The sequence below is a fragment of the Rattus norvegicus genome, chromosome 17 (assembly GCF_036323735.1).
Source record: "Rattus norvegicus strain BN/NHsdMcwi chromosome 17, GRCr8, whole genome shotgun sequence".
In the NCBI taxonomy this organism is placed as follows: domain Eukaryota; kingdom Metazoa; phylum Chordata; class Mammalia; order Rodentia; family Muridae; genus Rattus; species Rattus norvegicus.
The window spans coordinates 13,925,849-13,932,772 of NC_086035.1; positions in this window are offsets into that span (position 1 = coordinate 13,925,849).

Sequence of the window (6,924 nt, forward strand, 5' to 3'; positions counted from 1 at the left end):
GAACATTGACTGCTCTTTCAGAGGACTCAAGTTCAATTCTCCGATCCCACATGGCAGCTCACAGCTGTCTGTAACTCGAGTCCCAGGGAATCTATCCTCTTCTGGCCTCTGTAGGCACCATGTAGGCATAATGAACTTAGACACTTGCAAGCAAAAATAAATAATATTTTAAAGAGAGTAGTTAAGGGGAGACTAAACATTGGGCAAATTGGGGTTCTGCATAGCTGTAATTGTGTGTGTGAGATCCTGGCTTTTGCTGCCCTGTAGTCAATTGGATGCTAACAGGCAAGGCTGGGTAGGGAAGATCCCAGACTCAGCAGAAAACCTCTTGGCAGTTTTTAATTCTTTGAGTGCCCACTTGATCCAAGCTGGCAGTAGATCAGTCTTCCAGCATCGATTCTGAGGTTACTGCTGCCTCCTTAGTGATGTGGGGAAGATACTACATGGATGAAGCCCTGGACATGAGCAGATATGTTGGTAGCCGTCCAGGCTCCTGCTCTGTGACCACATACATAAGCTTTGAGATACCCAAAGAGTCACCCTGTACTCTGTCTGCCAAGAGGCTGGGCCCTGTGCACACAACATACAGGTCTTGCTGCTCCTGTGTTTGGATGTGAGGTACATACAAAAAAATATGAAATTACCCATTCTTGAACGCTTGTTCAACTTGTACGCTGTTAAAATGCTTATATTCAAGTCACGGATAAAGTGTGGCAGACCATGAGTTCCTCAACATTTGCTCTGCTTAATTCCTCTCTCTAGGAAAGCTAAAGAAAAAGAAAAAGAAGAAAAAAGAGTACTCAGAAATGACTTCTCTGAAGTCAGTGTTGAGTTTGAGGGTAATAGGATATATAGGAATCAGTGCTTTCTCTTTTCAATTTTAATCCTAAATATGTAATAATTATTATTCCAGATTAGAGGGCTGGACTTGCACATAGGGAAATCTTTTAGACACAGGGTGGACTGCAGAGGTCGCAGTTGACAGCCCATGTTCTGGCCTGCGTTCCTTGTAAAGCATGTCAGAATTCACAGGGGTTTATCACTTCTTTCTACAAACACTGTGTAGGTGATGGGACATTCCCTCAAGCCTCACTTACACATGGGGAAACTGAGGCTCACTTCAGGCCACACCTTCAGCTAACAGCAGAGCTGTTCTCGTCACTTAGCATTTTTCTCTGCACAGGTGTGGCCTGCTTGCGTTTTGAGTCCAGGGTTTGGAGGAAAACCCCAAAGATCCTCCTCCGTGAGCCCGAGCTCCTCTTACCCTTGGTTCTCAGACCATATCTGCCCAGGTAGGGCAGAGCTTCAGGCTATGAGGGAGCGACTCCATATTGTGCAGAACAGCACTCTGTTGTGCATTCAGGAGCTTCAACTCCCAGGGCACAATAGCCAAGTCTATGCCAGGCATGAGGGTGTGGTGTGTGCCTGGATCCTGTGCTCCCTGTTACGCGTGTCCCACTACTCCGCCCAGAACTCTGCATCTATTAGTGGTGCGTGGTGGGGTTCAGCAGCCTTAAAACAGCCTCTGTCTGCTCTTGCACAGTGGCTCTGAACCCCCTGCCAAACCCCACCATCCCTTGCCTTCCTGGGAGAGTTAGCCGTGCTTCAGATAACCTCTGCAAGCTCTTGGGGCCAGCTGACCTCCCATGGGGCTGCTCATCATGGTCTAGGTTGCCTCTGATCCTTGAATCTCCCTCCACCATAAGGTGGGCAGCCTGCTGACAACACAGACTTTGACCTACACTTGCATTGCCATGGTGTTCCTTTCGTATTTTAAGAACCAAGAGCTGGGTACCTGCTCAGTCTTGATGAGCAGCTTTCTGTTACAGGCCATCTCAGATGGAGAACAGATGGGCTGATGCCCAGCAGGATACACGTGGCAACGGTGAGGTTCTCCTAGCAACAGAGGCAGTTGTACGTGAAGGCCTTGAGAAACCATGAATGGAGGGGAAAGCTTAGGTTGGAAGGACCAGGGACAATGAATTCCCCAAAGCCCAAGGGATTCAGGTCACCGTTGTCATGTGTCCAGGCTCCGTGTCCGTCCTGGCATCTGAAGGTGCCCCTTTTTCAAAGGGAAGATTTCCCCCGTGGTGACATTAAACACCTGGAAGGCTTCCTTATGGGAGTGGCTATAGTAACCTCCATTACACGTTAGATCCAGTACTGCATTCTCTTCTTGTTGAAGTGAGTTGAAACCCAACTTCCCCAAGACAGTGATGCAGCAGAGGCCACCCCCGCGAAGCTCATCCCCAGTACAACCAGGACAATGTGAGCTCTCTCTGAATAATAGGTTCTCTGAAGCCATGGCTTGCACGCCACACCCCAGGGCTTCCCTCAAAGAGTGGTGTGGATAGATAAATATGTGAAGTGACTTCCTGGGACTCTTGACTCACAAAGTGCATCTCTGTTTTCCCCCATGGGACCAAAAGCAGCTTCTGCGGATGGTGACAACCAGATTTTTGGTTGGATAGCATTTAGGAGGATAGCAGAAAGGTTGCAGAAGAGACCATGTGCCCAGAAACATCTGTGTGATGCTAGTTCTTAGGGAAATTTTGGAGTTTTTTGTTTTTTGTTTTTTCTAGAAAGGCAATGTAGATAAACCCCACTCCTGGAACATAATACAAACCTAGAAATTTTGGCCTTATCTGGGTTAATGGGCAGGTGTTTCCAAGATGTTTCAGCTGAAGGGGCCCTTGTATATCAGCTGAAGAAATTGGATGGCAATGGTCAATGGCTAGATCTAGGAAAGAATGCAGGACTTACTAAGGTCTTCTGAGGCTCTGACAGTAGCTCACCCACGTGGAAGCAACAGGCAATTCATTTCTCCTCATACTTCCCATTTCGAAGTATAGGAAGGACTGAACCACTTGCCTGAGAGAGACAGGACTTGTGATTGGTGAATTAGCTAATTTTCTACCAAAGGGAGCTCCAGGGGATATTTGGATACCTATAGTTTACTTTGGAAATGATCCCGGAAGTCAAGAAGGAAATAGCTGCTAAGGAATGCTTGCATTGTGGAGCACGACTCCACCAAGGGTTCACTGGGGGCATCTACATGCTGCTGAGCCCCAGGAGCAGAACCGAACACACCTAGGATAGCCAGTGGATGGGGCAGGGAGGAGCTCCACCACAGTCAGCATGGATGGAAGACTATCTCCAGAGATTTCTGCCCAGCCACGTGCATGGCTGTGCACACTCTGTGAGCTGGGGCATCCTGGGGCAGAGATCGGTATTTGTAATAATCAGTCTCAGAGCCGAAGGCAGACACCAAAGAACCAGGCTCCCTGGACCACACACATAGATTTCAAGGCTCTGCCCCCTGAGCTCCTGACTTAGTAGGCCTAGTGTAAAAACAGAATGCTTGAGTTTTCAGCGTGAGGACACGCGGATGCCAAAGGTCTGGGCTTTGACGTTGACTGGTGGGCGAGTCTCCAGCCCTTCCTTGACTCTTATTGGTGGACTCCATCTCCACCGTTTATGAGGAAAATTTCACACCACTTCACATCGTATATCTCAGGCCCATACTGTGAATTTAAAAATGGGGAATTAATAATTACTTATAACTCCCTGCAACTGTGGCTGGCAGATAAAATGCCATCTGCCAGACAAGATTTATTTATAATGGGGTTTATACATATTTATAAGTTTGCAAGCAACGAATGCACAGTTTTAAAACTGGCACATTTTATATTGGCTAGAAAAAAATTGCAACTTTATACTAGGGCTTTTCGGGTGTGAACTGCATGTGTGTATTATACACACGCAGATGCTTTCCTTAGGTCAGATGGGATGTGCACCTCGGCACGTATATGTCCAGACACAGATCAGCTCTGTGCTGAGCCTCTGGGGTTTCCTGACATGGACAACTGGATATGAAAAATAACACCAAGGTTGGCGGTTGTTGATCGGTTCTCATTTGCAGACCCGCAGATCAGAGTTCATGGTCTCACAACCCATGGCACAGAAAGGGAAGGAGGGGCTCTCACCACGGGCCATGACAGAGGGAAAGCAAGCCTCATGTGTGGTACATTTCCGTAACCCTAGCACTTGGGTTAAGGTAAAGGCTAGTTCAGGGCTAACCTGGGCTACATGAGACTGTGTCTCAACAGAACTAAACAGAAGGGCGGGGAGCAGCCAGCAGAAGACAAGGAAGAGGCAGGTGTTGGAGAAGAGGAAAAGGGACAGGCAGATGAAAAACCTGCAGACTCACATCCTTTCTTGACCCAGCTTTAAGGTGGATGGGTTCCTGTTTATAATCTAACTAGAACCCCACCCCCAACATGCTCGGGGGAAGTGTGAGAGTGTTGGAGTGGGAGGAGGCCTTACAGGGCTGGTGTGCCCACTTTCAGTATGGACAAAGGATCAGGCTCAGGAATGAGCTGGGGGTGCTGAAGGCTTTTGCCCAGTAGATGGCGCCGCTGTGGAGCCCTCGGGAAAGAAAAGGGTGCAAAAGTTCACGCGACCACATCCTTCATGGAAACTGCTGACATCAGCAGGATGCTGGGGACCAGGTTGAAAAGCCTTCCTTTCCACTCCCTGCCCTCTCAGATGCCCTGGGGTGAGTCCATGAGACCCCCAAACACACTTACGATTCCTCTCTTAGGGTGTAAGAGAAACCACAGGAAATGAACCCACTGTACGTAGAGGGCCATGCCTATGGGGTGAATTTGAAACCCGAGCTACCGAGGACGTACAGGTTCACACTGGAGGAAATTCCTTTACCACAACCAAAGTCACTCACAGTGGAGTCAAGCAACAGCTCAGGAGACAGAGACGAGTAGACTAACCAGTCTGGGGACCACGAGTTTCTTTTCTTCTTCTTTTTCCTTGTTTAACACTGTGTGTGAGTTGCCAATTGAATGTTCTCTGTTTGGCTGACTTTTGGATATAACCTGTTTCTGAGTATTGTGAAATTATGTGAATTTCTTTGTGTTCAGAATGAAACATTTAATGTTTAAGAGCCCCAGGCTTAGGGGATAGCTCGGCATAAACGTAATGTGTAACAAGGTATTTTAACAGTTTTTCAAAAGCATTCTGGTGGTCAATTATACATATTGCTATATGAATATTTGAAAGTATCTCTTTTGTTTCTGTTACCTTTTGTGAAGCACCAACAGTTACTGTAACAGCGTCTGTCTGGGAGAATGGCCAACCGCCCCTGTCTATTCTGATATTGGCATGGAATTCACTCCCTAAGTCACCTGGGAGGAACAGAAATACAAAGCCAACTTTAAGGTTCCTAATATTTTTCTATGATAGAACTTAGGCGATTTGATGAGCATTCGGAGACCCCAAGATGTAACAGGTGAAGGTGATCGGTCAACTTGGACTCCCTCACCTCTTGGGACTCTTTAGAGAAACGGTGTTGCTTCTGGTCTCATGCCTTTCACCACAGTCCCGGCACGCCATAGCCAAGCTTCTGGGATAACCAAGTGGAGGCAGCATATAACATCCCCTCCTGTGGCCCAGGTATGGCAGGTGGCAGGCTAACTCTAGACAATGCTGCTGTCCTCATTATTAGGTACTGGAGTGCGTGCCTTTATCAGCGGGACGGCCACCCATGCACTTCTGATTCCAGAGCAGCCCCTCTGGCCCTCTGACTTAGACACTAAGACCACGTGGGTTTTTGCGTCCGTCCATACAGTCCCCAAAGCATGGAACAAGCGGTGTAGCTAGACGTTTTCTAGAAGATGCACCTCGTTATGTTTCTGTGACCGGCTCTTCTCCCAGCACACAGAATAACCACGGCTCGACGATTGAGAGAAGCAACCATTTTTAAATAGTTAATTGTTTCAGTGACTATAGATGTAAGTCTGTTGGCAATAAAAGCTACCGTGAAAAGTGTCTCTCATTTGCGTGAGGGAGGTCACGTCTGTGTGTGGGGGTGGGGTGCTGTAACGCACGTGTGGAAATCAGAGGACAACTTGTGGGGGGGGGCGGGGTTCTCCTTCTACCATGAGGGCCCTGGGGATCGAACTCAAGTTCAAACATCAAGTTTGGTGGCAGGCAGCATCGCCTTCTGAGCCATTCACCAGCCCTGGAGCTTGTAATGCCACGGAGAAGACAGGAAGATAGATTAAAGTCTTTCTCTACAAAATGGGTGTTCTGTTTTTCCTCACGGGGGGAAAAAAGGTAACTCGTCAGAACCGCTTGAAAGATTCATGCCAGCTTTGGCATCTGGAGCATAGATGGCCTTGGGCAGGTCAGAGGTGATAGACAGCGGGAAGGTGAAGTGGGGCTTTTTACTCCCAGTTCTAACAACTGTTATCAACAAAGACTCACACATGTGGGTCCTCTTCCTGTGGGATGCAGGTTAGGGGCTAAAACTTGACATTTGTAAAACAGGGAGCCAGTTCCGCTGGCTGCTCACGCTTGGTCATCTGCAGACACTGGCAAATGAAGGCCAGTCTCTGGTTGGATGACATTTTTACTTTTTAATTTTATAATTTCTTCTCGACAGAGAGGCTGTCACCATTCTCCAAATCATAGGATCTGCTGGGAAATGGCTCCCCCCGGGGATGCTCTGCCCTTATGTAAACGTCGTGTGTGGCAGTTTGTGTCTGTAATCCCGGAAGGAGGCACACCGATCCTGGGGGCTTGCCGGCCAGTCAATCTAGGCAAAGCCGGCAGCTTCAGGTTTAGTGAGAAATGCTGTCTCAAAAAACAAGAGGAAGAGCAATAGAGAGAGAGAGAGATCCAACATCAACCTCTGGCCTCCACTGCATGCACAACAGTGCACATATGCACGCGCAAACACACACACACACACACACACACACACACACACACACACACACACTCACCAAGATGGGTGAGGTTTATTCCTGAAACGCTGCGAGACCAGGTACTAGGAGAAAAGCAAGACCACTACACCCCCTGAGTGTCATTGCAGAACAGTAGAACATACCACACAGGCCTCCAGGA